Source organism: Aulonocara stuartgranti, assembly GCF_965226115.1.
Source record: "Aulonocara stuartgranti genome assembly, chromosome: 17".
NCBI lineage: Eukaryota > Metazoa > Chordata > Actinopteri > Cichliformes > Cichlidae > Aulonocara > Aulonocara stuartgranti.
This window is the reverse complement of record NC_138953.1, coordinates 15497172-15517129: the sequence shown is the minus strand read 5'-3', so window position 1 is coordinate 15517129 and position 19958 is coordinate 15497172. Positions and strand designations below refer to the sequence as shown.

General features: G+C 39.4%; 1 protein-coding gene across 7 annotated transcripts in view; it reads left to right on the top strand.

Moving 5' to 3' along the window:
- Positions 1-19958, top strand: part of mast2 (microtubule associated serine/threonine kinase 2) — a gene marked incomplete at its 5' end in the record, with an annotated part of 143244 nt that overhangs the window by 52161 nt on the left and 71125 nt on the right. The gene's annotated exons all lie outside the window — the stretch shown is intronic.

Sequence of the window (19958 nt, the reverse complement as noted above, 5' to 3'; positions counted from 1 at the left end):
CTGTGCTGTTGAAATCACTGCAGCTGCTATTTATCAGAAGCCCAGAAAATCAGACTGCAGCTGCTCCACGCTATCTGACAATCCTCAGAGCTGCTAATAGACTGCTCTGTGAGAAATCGAGTTCTGCCAGCTTCCTGTTGGTCTATCAATAAACCAGATATTCAGAGAAAGACATGTGGCAAAGAACATTTAATGCTGTGAGCATTTCATTTGTTATCAATGATGATACATTGTCCCATACTTAAATTACTATGGCAAATAAAGCAGACACATCTTAAATAATTTTCCTGGTTTGGACACCAAACAGAAAGCTCTCTGTGGACATGCATAAATTGCCACATAAATCTCCCAATTTAAGTTCTTGAGTGTTACAGTTAACAACTGATTGACATCATAATTATCAGTCATGCCCTGCAGTCGTGCTAGTTCCAAAACTCGTATCGGGAATTCTAAAATGTGACTTTAAATTAACCTTGATAGCTGCTTCCGGAACCTCCGGAGTTAAATGCCATGATGGTCATTAGCTAATGGGGCTATGTGCCAAGTAAGAAAAAGATTGCTTTAAAACTTAAAAATTCGTATGTTAGTTTCTGTTATAAGATGTTTCTGGGAAAAAAGATTATTGAATTGGACGACATGATGGGACTTTTTCCCCCCACATAATGTCAAAACAACACAAAACAACCTATATATATATATATACAGAAACATATTAATTAATTACTTAAAATTAATTTAAAATCACAATTAACTTAAAGTTAGTAAGAATCTAAGATTATCAACCTTCTGTCTACATTGTAATGCAGTCTATTGTGTTGCATATAGTCTGTTCCTTACCTTCATTGTTCATCAACCACTGTGGTTTTCTCGCCTTTACCGTTCTCCTCCTCCTCCTCCATGCCCTTCATCTTCCTTTTATCTGTCGTCCTGCGGGCATACACCTCTCAACATGATAAAAGCCAATGCCTGGAGGGTGGCAAGCCTGCTGCCATTCTGGTGTTGAAGTGCAACGACGGCACAGTGGGTGGGGAGGGGGGGGGGGGGGAAGAAATTGAAAGAGATGTAGAGCACTGTTTGACTTATTGTCTCATCCACAATCTCAGTTATGGAAGAGAAGGGAGCACAGTTCCATTTCTTTTGTTTGTGTCTAGAAAAAAAACATCAGACATGCTAAACTCTTAATATTTGAACAAAAGTGATTTGGTGTCAGGCACTTTGGGTCTCTCACCTCCCTAGCGGAGTGTGACTCATTAGCTGTCTGGCTTTTCTTTTCCCAACTTTACTAAAGTGAGGTTGTGTTTTATCCAACACTAAACTGCAATCTGTGCCGATCATTATATGTAAGCCATGGAATTTGCTGTGCAGTATAGCAGAGGAATTCTGTTTCAGATGAAACATTATCACATTATTTGGGTAGATTTTATTTAAAGTATTCCTTATTTGCCACAGTAACAAACTAATAAAGGTTATCTTATCTTAACCTCTTAGCACAGCTTGAACATTTCATTTATATTAATAACATGTTCATACGATTTTAGGTGCACTAGTGTCCTTTCTTTAAGGCATGTTTGACCTGTATTGGTGCTCCGTCTCAGTTGGTTATGCTGCCATTTTAACCTTCGTGAATTTTCTTTTTGCAAAGTAGTTTTTTCCCCCCTTCTCATATTTGTTTATGTAACCTCTGTGTTTTAGAATGCACCACAAATCTGGTATTTAATTACCCATGGCACATTGTGTCAGGCCAGCAGAAATACCCTGTTAGTCCCTGGGGTTGTGAGAGCAGATGGTGTTTGTGGACAATCAGCTGTTATTCCAACAGCTGATGCAGTTGTAATGATACCAGAAGGTCGACAGGGAAATTATTCCCAGACTTAGATATCTGGTGTGGAAGTTTCTCATCGCTGTCTTAATCAGATGTCTCCTTCTTGTCAAGTGTGGGTGGATTCAGATTTCAGCACACAGAGGCTTCTTGTCAGAAAATAATGTTGAATGCAAGGATTTGTGTACATGGGTGGTTAGGGAATGTGAATAGGTGGAAGCTTGTGGCATTGTTGAAGCTTTTTCTGTCTGAATTCCAGTCAGAAAGCTGTCACGTTCTCTTATATCTGCCAACCTCTGCTGTTTATTATAATCCTGTGTGCAGACGTAATACAGGAAAGCCTGAACAGACACAGACATACAACAAAAGGCCACACTGCCTCTGTCTAGACTCAAACTCACAGCCTTGGACTTGATTAGCATCTGAACATAAAAGGCATGTATCGCAAACACAGACACACATCAGCTCTTCTCCTACAAGAAATGCTACACTAATGTCTCTTTTGTTGACACTTCAAGGACACTGACTGACTTGTAGAGTGTGATAAACTGACAGGGACAGAACAAACACACAGTGCTTAAATAAGTCCAGCATCAGTCATCAAACCCATTCACTGTCACTTACATGTCAGATTGATCCATCCGAGGAACATCAGACTTCCTGAAGGAACAATGCAGAGCACTTTTCCATCTGGAGATGGGTCTTTATCAAGACGCTTCTGTAAAGAGTTTACCCCTTATTCCATCCATTCATCCATCCATCCATCCCCACCTCCATCCCTCTGAGCTGCTTTTCTAGCTCAGGTTCACACTGAGGCTGGCACCTATTGTATCTATAATTTTAGTAATTAAATAATTAAATATCAATATTTAGTATTTATCAGTGTTTTTAAAGACATCTAATTATATACGATAAATTACTTGAAGTACTGCACATGGCTATATTACTGTACTACCATGAGACACATAGATAGCAGTTTTAATACTGACATTTCTATCAAATTTATACATAGTAGCTTTAATGTGTTGAATATGGCTCAGAGTTTACAGTTTGAGGCTACTTTGCGTCATGGAAAAATAAAAGCCCACTAATGAGGCACTGGGAGTACACATCAGCCCCAGCATCTGGATGTGAGAGCACACATTTCAAATATATACAAATAAAGAGTCGTAGGTATTTAGTATGTTTTGCTAACCCTCTGCTGAAGGTTTTGGGTTTTTTTCTTTTTCCTCTGTTATATTTTGATGAGAAGAAGCACCACTGCATTGCATTCTTTTCCTTCAAACATGCATATATCTGAATACTTGGAAATGGTAAGAGAAAGAGAATGGACATTACTGCTAGTTGAGCAAACAGCTCATATAAATATAGCTTGAGACCACCGGGATCCTTTACCAAACTGAAGTGCTCTTTAGGAGATTCTGGGTCCTCTAGCACAAAAAAGTACAAGTTTGTAATAAGTGTGTTTGCATACAAATACCTTATACAGCATCCTCAGATGTGATATATGTATGCACATGTAGGCATCATATCCTGGTAGTTAGTCATTAAAAATGCAAAATACAGTTTTAAAACAATGTTGTCTTCTGGTTGCCAGCCTATGGACTGAGTTTTATTAGAAATACAGTCCAAGACTGGTAGGCTAATTGCACTCAGCATCATCAGCATCCATTACTTACAAGTTGCAACAAAAGCTCAGTTTCTAGCACAACACAGACTCCAAAATTGGCTCGTTATAATGCTGATGAAGCAAAAAGTAATGTGGTTTCATATAGAATTTTGTTAGTGACTTTCATATACTGTTCTTGCACAGCGTGCATGACATGCTTGCTATATTGTATGCCGTACATACAATATAGCAATAAAACAGTGCAGGGCAGTGTGACATGACACCATGACTATGGTCAACGTCATTAATCATAGCCATTAAAAACAACTGGGGTTTTTTGAAGCTTCTTTAAATTTCATTCTTACTCTCCAAACTAAACCCAAAGTGAGTTCATGATTTAGCCCATAGGGTAACTGTTAGGTTAGGGTAACTGCATATATATGGGTGAATAGCCATGTTTCTGATGTTCCAGATAAACGCTATGTTGGGAATATGATTAAAATCAGAAGCGTTCATGTACAAATACTAAGTTTTGAGCTCCCTGTATGAACTGGACTTTTTCTTAAACTTTTAGATGTGTTGTGTAGCTGAATATGTAGCAGCCATGTGTTATACTTTAAGAGCCCGTTTGGGGATCAGGGCTTGTATAAATGTTCATTGAGCAGATATTGTAACACCACATTCAGCCCCAAGAACAGGTTAAACTGAGCTTAGTAGCCTTAGCTGGACTTTGACAGTTGGCTGGGTCTCTTGTTGTTTGTTCTGGAAGAAGAAGAGGATGGAATGAGGGAAAGCAGGAAGGAGAAGCTGAAACTATGAACACAAATTCTATTGTTTGTTTTTGATACCTACAAGCAAGATTTTTTATTTTTTGTTCTCTAAATCTCCCTTCTTCTGCTTTGCTTTCAGACTTTTTTAAGTCTTTGTTTTGTAAGTGGCACTTTGTTCCTTTTTACAAATTGAAAGAAACAAAAAATAATAGATATAAGTCACCCTCGGTCTGGAGATCTGGAGCATAGATGCTTTTGAGAAAGGTGGGGAATCTACTTGGGAGGAACTTGTTAATGATCTAAAGGCAGTTGTGACCACAGTAACCACTGACGCACTATGCCTCAATAGACTGATACCTTGTGGCACCCACAAGGTCCCTGCACAAGAAGGCACATGTACAGGCCTGTCTTATGTTGACAATGAATATATTAATTATTTATAAAAGAGTTGGGAGAAAGTAATGTGGTCAGACGAAAACAAAATCAAGTTCCTTATCATTACTCAACTTGCCATGTTTGGAGGAAGAAAATTGCTGTATGTGAACCAAAGAGCTTTGAGATTGTTTACCTACTGAAAAGCAGGACAACGTCACCACGTTGAGGGGCCAAGCGATGGAGCCCTATACTGTAAAATCTTGGATGAAAACCTCTTTCCCTCAGCCAGAAAACTAACCATGGGTCACATATGGGTCTTCCAGCATGATAATGACCCAAGACATACCATCAAGGCTACAAAGGAATGACTAAAGAAGAAGCACATTAAGGCCTTGCAATAGCCTAACTTTTAGCTGACCTACTAGTCTCCTGTAGAAAATCTGTGGAGTAAGCTGAAGCTTCATGTTGCCAAATGGTAGTTTGTAAAGTTCTCTGCAAAGTTCTAAGTCAGGGGTGTCGAACGCCAGGCCTCGAGGGCCGGTGTCCTGCAGGTTTTAGATAATACCCTGGGTCAACACACCTGAATCAAATGATTAGTTCATTACCAGGCTTCTGGAGAACATCAAGACGTGTTGAGGAGGTCATTTAGCCATTTAAATCAGCTGTGTTGGATCAAGGACACATCTAAAACCTGCAGGACACCGGCCCTCGAGGCCTGGAGTTCGACACCTGTGTTCTAAGTCATGATTTTCTTGGAAATTCAGGAGGGGATCAAATCATTATTTCTCCCACTGAATATGAACAAAATGCTGATTGTATAGACCTCATCTCATCTGCCTACACATATGTAAACCCTGAAGCACTCCCCTTTCTCCTCCTCCGACTCGTTGAGTCAATCTACATGGCTGCATTTAGCCAGCAGGCAGTAAACTTCAAGGAGTGTGAAATTGAATGTCTAGACACCACACTGTTCCTGCTTGTAAGACACAGCATCAGTTCCATTGCCTTAGGACGGTTTCTTTTCTTACACGAAATACTGAGCAACATTCAGACTTTGTGTGGCATGTAGAAAACAATAAACATTTATTTACATTTTGATTTATAAGAAACTTACACCTTCAGACAAACTTCTTTAAAGTGGTCTTTTTAACATTGGGCTCTTCCTCCTTAATTGCCTTTAGCTATACCTAATATTTTTCTAATTCCTTCACAGATCATTGGGTTTTCCTGGAAAACCCCTGGGTATGAAACGCATCAGATCTCAATGGGGAAAAATCATGCTGGATATCTATACTGATATCCTATACTGGGTAATGTGTTAGGAACAAGAAAATAAATATTATCAACCTAAAGAGGGCTGAATTCAAAGACACCCTAGAAGAAAATAATATGGCAGGGTAGTCCGGGCTCCATGGTGCCAGGCAGTGAGCACAGGGCTGACTAGACATCAGTCCACCCTCATGAAGTGTGTTTCTGATTGTTTGGTCAGAGATTTACACCTGCTGTAGGTCATTTTGTTGGGCTGTGGTAGTGCTCATCCTTTTCCTCCTTGCACTGGTATCTTGCAGAGGCAGATACCAGTCCTGATAGTTTAAGGACCTGCCACAACCCTGTCCAGCTCTCCTATAGTAACTAAAAGTCTCCTGGAACCTCCTCCATGCAGGAGACGCAACAATCCTTCTGGAAATACCACATATTGATGTGCCATCCTGGAGAAGTTGGACTGTCTATGCAACCTAAGTAGGGCACAGATATCACCTCATGCTAGCAGTAGTGAAACTAATGTTATGGCTGTAGCTCAGGAGGTAAGGTAGGAGGTAGGGCAGCTCAGCTACTAATTGCAAGGTTGGTGGTTCGATCTCTTGGTGCTCTAGTCTGCATTCCAGATATCCTTTGGCAATATACTAACCTCAAGATGTTCTCTGATGCATCCATTGGAGTATGAATGTGTGTGATGTTAGATAGAAAGCACTCCCATAAGGAAAAAACAGCTAGCTATCTTAAGAATTATATGTATTTGTTCTGAAATCAAAGCTAGCTGCTTTTAGCTGCTTTGCTTAATTGGATTTATAGATTCATACTCCCAAATGAGGGGAATCTAACTGGTGATGATAATTACTGAAGTCCTTAGTGGCTGAGTGCTCTCAAGTGTGCACTGATATTTGCTCATTCTTCAACCCCAATACTTATGCTTTCTTTACACCCTGACCCCTCACACACTGTAAGCAGATCAGCTGTAACAATGAGGACGACCTGTGAGCGGGGTTGCCAGAGAGCATATTGGAGGAAGAGAAGGGGGATGGTGAGGCAGAGAAAGAATGCTCGTGCAGACAGATCACATGTCACTCTTTCTTATTTCTGGTTCCCCTCCTGGGAATCATTTCCCTCTTTAGCTGCCCATCAAACTGTTCTTTGTCTCACTTTTTCAGTCTCATCTCACTATCTAATCGTTAGTCTCTCTCCTTCTGTGCCACTCTGTTCATTGTCATTTTCTTCCATTTTAATGAATCCCATTAAAGTCTTCATCAGTTCATTTTTTGTCCCGCTCTCTTGCTTCAGAATTTCATCATCCACCTTTTTGCACTTCCATCTCTTTGATCTGTCACTAGTCTTATTTGTTAGACTAGTGACTTATTTGTTGCGCCAAATCACAACAACCGTCGCCTCAAGGCGCTTTATATTGTAAGGTATATCCTACAATAATACATACAGAGAAAAACCCAATCATATGACCCCCCTGTGAGCAAGCACTTTGGCGACAGTGGGAAGGAAAAACTCCTTTTAACAGGAAGAAACCTCTGGCAGAACCAGGAAGAACTGTTTTGCGTGGTGCTTGGCATTTTATCTTATCATTGTGGTAAACAGCTGATTTGCCCTCTGGCCTGCAGTGCTTTTTAAAAATTCTTTATTTAGTGGAGACTCAAACAAAATTCTGTTGTGTATTCTAATTTTGCCGACACTGAAGTAACTTAAGGAGGACTTCTGTTGAACATGAAAGCAAATGGAGAACGTGACACATTTAGGGGTGTGATGAATACCGAAATGAAAGAAATTTAGCTTTGTAAAAAAACAAAGACAAATATGTAGCGATGTTCTTCCGAAATTTTTCTTTGACACATAAAGACAAACCTGACATGTTTTCTGGTAAGTGTTGAGGTTATTGTGTTACTAACGTTGTATTTGTGGCTTTTGCGGTGTGAGTTGGTGCCTTGGCTCTGTTACCCTCAGTGCAGGTGTTGTATTTTATGAAAATGTAATAATTTAGAGCTTGAAAAACAGTTTCAGCCTGTACCATGGGTGTTGATCTGGTTGTGACAGCAGAGTGTTACTCTTCGTATATATATTGTATGATAGGCAAGAGTGAGTTTGCAGCAGAAAGACATAAATTGAAGTAGTTTTCAGCCAAATGAAGATGAAATTGCAGGCTGAGCAGCAGAGCACACTTGTCCAGGTTCTTCATAATAAAGTGAAACTGTAGACGTGAGCGAGGCCAGATCAGAGGGATGACAAGAGTAACAGACACAAGGTACATATGGAACACTTTATTTGTGTAACATGCGCTTGAGCACAGCCTGCTGCTTTAATGTATTCATACAAAGCAGAGAGAGGTTCGCACCAACATCATCTGAGTGCCCTGCTCAAATCTGGGTCACACACATCATAGCGAGGCAGCCTCACCTCCTTTTCAAAAACCACTTTTCACATTTTTGTGAAGCTGCTGCCTCCGTGCGCGTGGCTATGTCGGTTCTGTTATCACAAACAAGCTGCTGAGCTGCGTCAGATCGTGTGTGCATGCAGGAGAAGACAGAGGTAAAATCTCACCTATGTCAGTCAGGAAGAATTCCCATTACGCCGAGTCAACATCTGGACCTGTAGTGTCCAAACTGCCTGCAGGAAGAGACGCTCATCCAAGTCATCAATTTAAAAACATGTTTACGAGAAAGCTGTTAATGAGCTGCTTTGATAGGTAACCCAGTGAGATGATCTATGCATGCCAACAAGTCTTTGATTTTTTTATGTATCGTATACAATCTGGGCTTTATCTGCCTAAAATGGGGTGTAGGCTGGATAACTGTGTAAGAAAAAGACCTCTACTTGCTGTAAATAAAGCTTCAAGAGCTTTATAATGGCTTCTGCTTTATAATTTCATTATAATCAAAAGGTTTTATCAAACCATGTCACATACTGTTATAGATTGTTGGTTTAGGTCAAAGCCTTTATCTTTCTTTTCCCCCCCTGTAAAAACAGATGTGGATAAGAAAACTTGAGGCCTACATACTTTGACGTCCTGTTAAGCATATGTCCATGTTTCTGTCTTTTTCTTTCTCTCGCACAGACACACAAACACACACTCTCAAATTCTGTGAATGCTGAATACGCAGTCCCAGTGCGGAGCAGCTCAGCTCAGCATGTTGAAACAGACACCAGACATCTCTTTGTTTTAATTGTTGTAGGGAAGCTTGTTTCCCATCCACCTGCCAATCTCTCTCTCTCTCATTCTCTCACTCTTTTTCTCTTTCTTTTTCAGGCATAGACACACACACACACACACACACACACACACACACACACACACACACACACACACAACCCTTCCTCTCCCCTCCACTCTGCCACTCCCACTCTGTATTATCTGCAGATAAAAACCCTTCCAGTGAAGCATTGCAGATTCTATTTAAATGTGTAAATTCCAATTAGGATTAGCTTGTTTTCACTCCTGGTTCTGATAGTGACTTTAGCATCTCGCTGGAGGAAGCGATGGCTTACTGGAACTTACGATGAGCTGATGGAGCCAGATACGCGCTTTTCTGTGTGTGTGTGTGTGTGTGTGTGTGTGTGTGTGTGGGTTGGTAGGTGCGTGATGTTGTTCGTGGATAAAAATAATTAGCAGTTTGTCTTCTCTGTGCAGGGGACAAGTACCAACATGCTTTCTAGATAACTGTACACTTCTGGACATCCGTTTGAGAGACCCCACAGCTGCATGAAGGCACATCCAGCAGTGTCACAGGAAGTGTGGAGAGCAATCTGATGAATGAATGGTGCAGCTGTAAGGAAACAGTAGCTGTAGAAATAGACGAGTTGATGTCCACTCGAATGCCAAATTAGAGCAGACAATAAATACCCTTGCTGTTCTTCTTCTTGGACATAATTTCTACTGTAATTTGGTTCTTGTTAATGAAGAGGCATCAGCCCTCTCTCTCATGTACCAGCCTGATGTAAGCTATAGATGTGTAATAGTACAGAAATTCATGGTCCATGAATGCAGCAGTTACTTAAAAAAACAAACAAAAAAAATATGGCCATAATTTTTAGTGTGACAGCTAAAGCACGTCAATCATTCTGACATAAATGAAATAAATGTAGTAAAATATGGTTAGACAAGTGAAGTAGAAGCTGTTAGAAAAGCTTCAACTTAAATAAACAGACAAAGCTTTTGCTGTCTTGCGGGTTTGAATCTCCTAGCTTTGCAGCTTTAAGAATACACATAAGACACAATTGCTGCATTTAAAAAAAAAAAAGAAAAAAGAAAAAAAAGCAGTGTCCTCTGCTTTTTGGGAAACATCATCCATCTCCAGATTTGGTGGGGAACCATTTAGTGTGTCAATATATTGATGTTTAAGAATTAAAAAAGCATGGAAAACCCTGTAGCTTTTGAGGCTAACTCTGCTAGCATGTTATAGCTTACGTTGCACAGCCAAACCGTTGCAGGTAGATGTAGTATTGTCTATTTTTTCAGGAGCACTTGAACATCAACATAAATAGTCCTTTGACAGTTTGGTTCTCAGGACATGCTGACCATAAGATTTTGTACTGAACTCACTGTGCTATACTGGACGGTCAGCGGTGAATGCCTTTAGCTCAGTCTACACTACACTACACATATATACTAACGTTAGCTTTCTGCCATCTGCCCATGGCTAAACTATGAGTGAAACTTGTTACAGATGCAGTATAAAATGGAGCACCTTAAAAATCCTCTGGAATTTAACCTTTTTGGGAGTTTTTTGCAACTTAACATTGTAGCACATTACAATCTTTTATACTTTGTATTGTTCATCTGATTAGCCACACGTTTTATTTAAAAATGCTCATTTGTTGCTAACTAAAAAAAAAAAAAATTTGAAACAGTTGAAACTAACTGATGGAGGACATACAGTACTGAATACTGCTTTTAGAAAGTAGTGATTAGAAAGGTCCGCCGTCACGTAAAGACTTTAACATTGGCTGGCCACAGCTGCGCTTTTAACTGAGAGGAGGCTGTAAAAGAAGAGTCCCACTTTGTATTCACTCAGTCATGTTAATCATTGAAAACACACGCACACATTTAAAATGTCTGTAATGACACATTAGTGCACAAACACAGTAATTGGGTTCATTAGCATTAGTGTTGGGAGAGTTATATCTGTTCATTTGGGAGATTAAAAGGCATCCTAAATGGATGTCATCCCCCTGGTGACACTTACACAGACACTTTGCTTTCTGAGGAAGGGAGACTAGTTGTATTAATGTGTCAGTGTGTGTGGCCCAGGTAAATTATAACGCTTTCCATGGTACCCACACAGCCCCCAGTTAGAGTCTTACTGGTCCCGACGGGCCTTTTTCTGGAGCTCAGAGTGTCTCCTGTTGGCTGTAAAGCAGCAGCAGAGCAATCATTAGGACTCTGCTCATGTCCTCAAAATGGACCACATCGTTAGCTCATTCACTTAGTGCAACTTTATGTTGCTACCACTAAATACTGTATTTCACCTTAAAAGTACATTTTCCTGCTCTGATTTCCTATCGTTTTTTTCCCCATATATTTTCGTATGCTGTGTTTTCATTCTTAATTTCCCCGCGGTACTGTGGTATACCATTATTCAACGGCGGCATTGCTGCTTGGGATTGCAGAAGTAAATTAAATAATAATTCATTAGAAAACTCATTTAAAGTTTTTTTTATTATTATTATAGAAACATCCCCGTATTCATCTCAGATTTGTATTATATATGTATAAGTATTAGCATTTCATTAATACAGCCTACATTTTCTTACTCGCTTTCTCTTTAATTCAAATTTGAAGTTTCTGTATACCTGTTGTCCTGATGCACATAGGTTAATATTGTGACCAGTTGTATTAGTGTATTTTATTAGGCCACGTACAGTAATGTTCAGTTTAATAAAAATGACCCTGTTAAAAGACAAAGAAAAAAATATTTAGTCAATAAGTGGCAAATGGATAGTCTGCCTTTATTTTGCTTTTTTTTTGTTTTGTTTAATAGATTTTTTTTTTAAATTTACCCATCAATCGTAATACCAGTGCAGAGTCCTGAAAAACATGACTTCCGCATTTTGCACTTCCGCATCCTTCCCAGAGTGATGACCTCATCTTTCTGTACCAGCACATGAGAAGAAAACAAATGTTACTGTAATTATCAGAGATTACTCAGCCAACTCAGCCTCAAGTCTTTAGACTTTAATTTGTGAAAATATGCCTTTGTAATGGTGCTGTATGTGGGATGACGTAATCGTTTACAAAGCCTTTCCTTGTCCGTGTCTGGTTACTGCTAAGATTGATTTGTAACAGCTGTTTTCTCAAACCAAGGCCAAACCGAGTTAGTCACCAGAAGCTGAGCTGGATTGATTACACAATAATAAAATTAGGCTGCAGTGAGGTGACTGGTGTGGCCAACGATGCATTTAAGTTATTAATGCTGTTAATAATAAATGAAGTAATTTATCAGATTTTGACCAACAGACAAGTGATGGAAACATGTAGCATGTTGTTATTGTAATGAACGCGTCTCAGCTCACCATGTTCGTGCTCATGTCATTACCAAATAGTTTAGGCATCCGAAAGTGGGCTGTACTCAGGCCAGCACGCAGAAGGATACTGTGATACTGATCATACAGTAGATATACTGATCACTGCAGCATGTTCCATATGAATAGCAGCATTTTTATATACAGTGTGTGATTGACTAGAGATGTCCTTCACATTCACAGGTCACATGTGTATTACTCAGTGGCTTTAAAGCTTGTTTTAAAGACCTCCACATTGGCAGGAGGATTAACTGTAGTTAGCTGAAGAGCTTCAATCATTTCTGTTGATGGACAAATGGTGTAACGGACTACTTAAAGTACTTGAAATTAAGTTTGTGATTGATGTTGATTTCATTTAAAAGCTTTTAAAGACAGTAGATGTAAAATGAAACATTCAGTTTTGGCATCTTTTATCTTTTGTTTTAGCACATTGAGAGTGTGACTTCTCTGCCCTGTCTGTACTCTCCTCTTCGACTGGACAATTTTCACATGAAATATCAAGTTGGTAAACATCAGCGTGTTTCTAAGCCTCGGCTCTGTGTCTTGTTTGTGCACTGTGTGCCATCGTGGAGTCTCTTTGTTGTCACTGTTTTGTCATCAATATTCACTGTGTTGATAATGAATTCTGCCTGCTGGCTGCTGCTGCAGCTCTAATTGTCTCTGGTGGAGCTCAGCTCCCCTGCATCCTCCAGTTAATTGCATGTTTTTAGTTGAACTAAAACATGTTATTATGATCAGGCCCTTGGGTGGCACAGTTGTGTGCATGCAGTGCACATAAATTGGTTAGATGCAGACATTTTGCACATAGTCTACGCGCACTGTAACACACACTCAGAAGAAAAGCTATTCTCATGGGACTCTTTGGTACTAAAGACCTGTTTCTTGAATAAATGCTACTGCTTTTGTGTCTGGGTGAGTGTTTGTTATCAGAGCTTGCAAGTATGATGATACCACCGAGCTAGTGTTTTGATTCGTAAGAAAACATGAAAAATGTTTTGTTTGCTTGTTTCACAGTCACATTTTTATTTTCATGTTTCTCAGAATTGAAATTCTCTTTTACAAAGACACCTGATTTAAATCTGGCCAATCTAATGTTTAGTGGCATCTTCTTGTGCACCTCTGGACAGTTTTTAGTACAGATCCCTCGATAGAAGCCCTTTTATGACTTGATTTTGATCCTTGGAAGTGCTCTCTGTACAATTTGAGAGCAAATTTGAGAGCACACATTCAAAGAGTTAAGAATGGGACTGGTTTCAGCTGAATCAGCTCACTCACTGCTACAGTACAAGCAGCAGGAGTGGTGCAGCAGAAAACAGCTGCCCAGTCCCATCTGACTGTGTGGTGATGGTCAGCCCTCCTGTCTATTAGGTGTTTGTTGGAGAATCTCGACTCTTTATCTCTCTCACCTGCTGACAGTGTGTCAGCTCAGCCCCAGTTGGCTGTAATGGGTTTGCTGTTGCTCCATTTCCTGAACTATCTATCACACACTTGGCAAATCACTATGAGGCTGCCATGAATACACCGATGATTGTTGACTACCACAGCTGTCTGGAATGGCAGAATCACAGACTACCAGTATGAGGTGCTTCTGGCACTAAGCTTTGCAAGTCCTAAGATGGGACCCAGATAGATTCATTAGTAAAATCAGTCAGTTAAAAATGTGTTTTACGGCTGACTCTGTGTTTGTCTCCTCTGAGTCTGCAATAATTAAATCAGAGCTCTGTGGGCCATGACTACATGTTTTAGTAATCTTCTTGTGGTTGAAGCACAAGAAAGTTGAAATGAAGTAGGCATTTGCTAACATATTGCTAAATGAAGCTGCAGAAGCTGTTGGGAACACAGAACCTTAGTGCTGGTGATACTGATATCATGTGAAAGTGGTGTAGATTCTTTATAGCCGCTTTCATTTCCTCTGTCATTTTAAATCACAAGTTGTGTTATTTGTGGAGATTATCATGCTAAAGTAAGTATACATAAACTTGTATTTTCTGCAAAAATGCAAACACATAAACTAATCCCACTGGCTTTTTTTTATCAAGTGCCACGATCCGTAAGACTTTTGGGAAAATATTCTGTGTTCGGACAAGATAAAATCTGAACTATGTGGAAAGTTCCCACTACATGTGGCACAAAACGAACACAACATTTTATAAAAAGAACATCACCTTAACAGTTCTGTCACTTAGGTAATAAGGCTTACACCTCTTTTCCCTTGTCAGGCTTCCCTCTGACTATTATTATTGATTATCATATATGAACAGCTGCAAAACACAGAAAACATACAATATAAAGCAATAAACCTTCAAACAAATGTTTCAGACGAACATCATTTCACATTACAGAGCTCTGTGTAGGCGGATGGCTGATAAGAGCTTAAAGTACTTAAACACACAGACAGACCTCTTTTCCGTTTTCCTGTCGCTTTCCTCTCTGCTGTTAATGCAAACAGGAGAGTTAAAGTGAGGGGGTGAAGTACAAAACAGGTAGAGACTAATGTAATGGTAATAACATGAAGGTTGAGACGCTGAAGATGGATAACAAAGGTAGGGAAGAGTTTTTTAAGAATATGTAAATTTTATTTAATATTGTTTTTTGATTTTTTTCAGATTTTTGTTTGGTCAGAACCGATTAATCGGCCCCAATGAGACAACTGCATTCAGCAACAAGTGCGATCATAGATTAAAACATGCATCAATCCGGTTGTTCAGTGATGACGCGACGAATCCTACTTCCGGGTCTAAAGTAGTCTGCGTTTAATATGGCTTTTGTGTTGTTAACATGTTTAATGTTATGTATTTTCTTCTATTTGATCTCAAAAAGCTCCTAAAACAGTCAGTGATCACTGTTGACCTCCCTCGGCTTTTATTACCGCTAATCATTTATTTAAGCTCAGTTTTTAAAACCTTAGGATGTAACTACAGCCCAGCCCATGCAGCAGTATATGAATGACTAACCTCGTATTGTGGATGGATTATCTCAGTTGTTCTCCTGGCTGAAGTTTGGTCCTTTTACAGCATCTTGCCATGCGATTACATTTGTTTCTGACCTCCGAGAACACTCACGTTAACTTTTATCGAGTGGGAAAAAAGTTAGCTTGTTTATATTATGCTAACATAGCTGTGTCGCTAGCGGTCACGCAGCACATCATTATATACCAGCTAGCCCAACTTCAGTAACCCTACAAACGTCACTGCTGTTTAGTTTTCTGTCTTCATTTATGCTGGAAGTGATAGCAGAGCTGTACGTTTTAATTTGTTTCCAAAACCCCGCAGTCAGGACATGCTATATTGTATTTAGATAGAAGCTAGCGAGCTAACTCCCTGCTAACTTCTAACTCCGTTAAATGTCATAAATTCCGTTTTCATGGATGCCTGGATGTTAAACTCAATTGTTACACCTGGTAGAGCAGAACGCTGATCATTTTATTAAAGATGAAAGACTTTAGACAGTTTTTCAACTCTCAGTAATGCCATAGTGATCGTTTGATATATGGACCTGCAGCGGAGTTTAGACCCAGACACGGCTAGTGACGTCAGACTGAACAACCGGATACTATGCAATGATATGGGAATGGTAAAAGTAATCTCAGTGCTGCTGCCTTCTTATGAGAATGGATAATCTCTGTTTTTTAAGCCTGATTATTTTTTTTAACATCAGGATCATCATTGCTTGATGTTGACTTTATTATTTTCAAAGTGCCTTCCCCCCCCCATCAAAAACACAATGAGTTTGGCGTGTGTCTCTCATGTACCCTTAACGACAGGTTCGCAGTGTGCTTGGCGTGTAATGGCCCTAAGTCTTTAGGCCTAAAAGTAACAGGCGTAGTGATATGGTTAGTGATTAACTGTACTGTGCAAAAATCTTGAGACAGCCTGAAGGTACGAATGGCTGCAATAATTTATGGAAGTATGCTCTAACAGACACGGAAACACAGTATCTAAGGCTAAAGCAAAAAGTGTAAAATTCTTTTGAGCGTGACAGTCAGCATTTGGTATGGCCACCTCAATTCTTCATCATACCCTAGACTCTCTTAGGTAAGTTTTCTTGTCATTTTCTTAACTTCTCTTCAAGAATAGTTTTCCAAACTTCTAGAAGTACAATAGGTATCGGCTTCATTTTGTTCCAGTCTCTGTCAATACTGATCCAGTAAAGTTAAGGACTCCAATCCATGACTCATAGTTCCATTGTGTGCTTCTGTCCATGTATGCTTTTAATGCAGTGGTAATGTGTCTGAAATCATTGTCCTGCTGAAAAATGAAGCCAGTAAGACACTTATGGTGGATCAACATCAGCATTCTTCTGTGTTCATAATCATTTTGGTTTTAAATATGGCTGTAGACACTCACTTTTGCGCCTCTCTCTCTCTATATATACTCCATATATATTGATGACGATTTGAATCAAAAATAGCAAATTTGGATTCATGACTCCATAAAACCTGTTACTTCTGATTTTGACTCCAGTTCTTGTGTAATTTGGCAAACTTCATCCCTCCTTTCCTTAAGAATGGTTTCCTGACAGCCACCCGTCCACTAAGAACCATTTCTGATTAGTCTTCAGCGAACAGTAGCACAGAACCAATCTTATGGGTTCTGTGTGCGGTCTTTGCTGCATTTTTCTCCTCAATTCTGTGTTGCTATTCGCCTGCTGTCATTTTTTTCCCTGCTTATTTAATTTCTTCAGGTTTTTAAGGGTACACCACACAGCATGTCAAGATAAACTGTACCAACTTTGGGACTTATTTTTGGCTTTTTTTGTGTGTGCACTCAACTAAAGAGATGGAAACAGCAAATATGTTTTTGTCACAACCTGCTAGTAACTAAGTGCCTAAAGATGCAGTTTAAAATTTTCTTTGTCAAGGCGTTTGTTATATGAAGACACAACACTGGTTCATCCCTTAACTAAAATGTTTTTTTTAATATACCCGAATGACTCAAATCATTGGTCAGGAAAATAATCAGATACAAGAGCTTGACTGAAAATGAGTGAAGAAGCAGTCAGTGTCCAAAGAAAAACTTTCAAAAAGCATAGGGAAATATTGCTCAAGACCTCTGTAAGAAATTATCTATGGTTCCTTGGAATCCAAATCTAAAGGAATCAGGGTAGTTCAAGGGTAATGTGAGTTTGTATTTCTTCTTATTTTTTAATTTTTTAGAAAATGTTAATAAGTAGGGGAAAGAAAGGTCGTAATGAATCTTGTGTCTCGAGGTATTTACAACAGCAGTGTAAACATAGGCGTGAGGGAAACATGATTAGGATTATTTAAAAAAAAAAAAAGGGAGCTGCTCTTTTTGAGACTCGAGCCATTTCCCGTCCCTCTGGGATTGAACGAAATCTGTTTACATGACTGACAGGATTCCTGGTTCCAGCCTGACCTACAGGAACGAACACAGGCGCACACACGCACGCACGCACGCACACACACACACACACACACACACACACAGGCACACAAACAAGCTAATTGGTCAATCTGTGATTCTGTTCTGTGCTTGGCTAAGTGAAAACCAAAAAAAGCCACATTTTGATTGATGTTATCATAGCACACCTCTGCAGACTTCTGCTGCACTCTCACTCACCCACTCACTCTACTTCAGCTGAACTCCATTATGCCCATTAAGCTTATCTGTGCAGAGAGATATGAAGAGAGCCTATCTGACTCAGATCACACAGCCGTCCCACGTCCCAGGTTTAAAAACAGAGCCAAGAGGTATCTCTCGCTCTCTCTCGCTCTCTCTCTCTCTCTCTCCTGATAGAGAGTCTTCTAAATCAATGTGGCAGTGAATGATTACTTTAAAACTCAAAGAACAAGATTGAAACTGATCCTGATTAGGGGGTGCTGCATTTTTCATCCCTGCCATGGCTGAACCAAAACCCTGATGTACAAAATCACAGTTATGCTTAGTCATATACATCTATGGATGTGGGCATTTAGATGGTCATCTAAAAATGTAATGTTTCAGATGTAGTATAATTTTCTAAATGGTGCAGACACTCAGACATAAACCACTGTTTGTAAGATAAGTAATTGATAAAAAAATAAACGTTATTTTTTTATTTGTAGTTCTAATCAGTTGGTAAATTAATATTTCCAGGGATGGTTTCAAAGCAAACAGAAATTGTCATGTCAGCACTTTTCTTTTGTGTGTGCGTGTGTGTGTGTGTGTGTGTGTGTGTGTGTGTGTGTGTGTGCATGCATGTGTGTAGGGGAGATCATCAGATGTTTAAACTGTGGCTTGCCGGGTTCCCAACCGTTGTAGTTGGAAAAACACCATTAACACTTCGTCAGGGTCTATCAGCTTAAGCTATAGGACAATACCACACACGCACGCACGCACGCACACACACACACACACACACACACACACACACACACACACACACACACACACACACACACCTGATATCTGCCACAGAAACACTGATTAGCAGTATTGACTAAACGTGCTCTCTATGAGGGCTGTAATGTTGCTTTCGGGCTGAGTTGGGCAACACAGTTTCACTCATACTGACATTCATGCATTAAAGAAAGTAATACTCAATATAAATCAAGACTCTGCTTACGTGCTCACACTTGGAAATGTCTGTTGCTTCTTATGAGTTGCTTTTTTGTTTTGCCTCATTACTTCTCAACTTATGAGTGTTGGTGCCTACCCATGATTGTAAAAGCACTGCACTGCCACTGTGTGGTCACTTGTTGACAGTACATCACACTTGAACAAATAAACTCACCATTTTGTAAACTGAGTTCTTGTCAATCTTTGATTGAACGCACGCGTTCATTTTACATTTACGTTACCAACGCAGTAAAAGTTACTTGACTTCAGTTTGAATGCCAGATGTTTAACCTTCTAAGACCCGAACTCTTCCACTGCATGCATTTTTGATTTCTCTTTGATATTTGGGCATATTGGGGCCCGATGAATGTAAAAACAAAGAAATACCTAATTTTTTTTTTTTAACCTGATTTTTGTTTCTAAGAGAAATGAGAGCCACATATGAGGATATTCATTTAAAACTTCGATAGAACAGTAGCAGCATAATGTCCTCGTAAGTGGATATCAGGCCCTTGTAGAGCTAAATTGAGTATTTTGGTCTAAATAACCCAAATGTCCACATATGTGGTCGCCAGGTCCTAGGAGGTTAAACAATGACAGTATCCTAATAAATTAAAGGTGCTACAATGAGTATGTTTAGGTGGAACATATTGTTAATACTGAGAGGCATTTAGAATGTGAAGCACATAGTGCTTTTGAATGAATGCGACCATAATAACTCCTTTCTTTAATAAATACAGTGAGAATTAAAGGAGACATTAGTCATATTTGATCTCACGTAAAACCTTCTTACTCTCATGTACCCTCCTTTTTTTTTAAGCTCCATTAACCAATAAAACTGCTGTTATTTTAACTGCTGTTATGTCTCGTAATAATGAGCTTTCTTTTTTTGAGGCCATTTTTCAAGACTTCATAAATAACTGAACAAAACATGACTAAAAACAGCTTTGACTTCACCTGGCTTTGACTTCGTGTAAACATGCAGTTTTGCATTGGGCGTGGCATCCACAGCACAAGATAGTGATGCT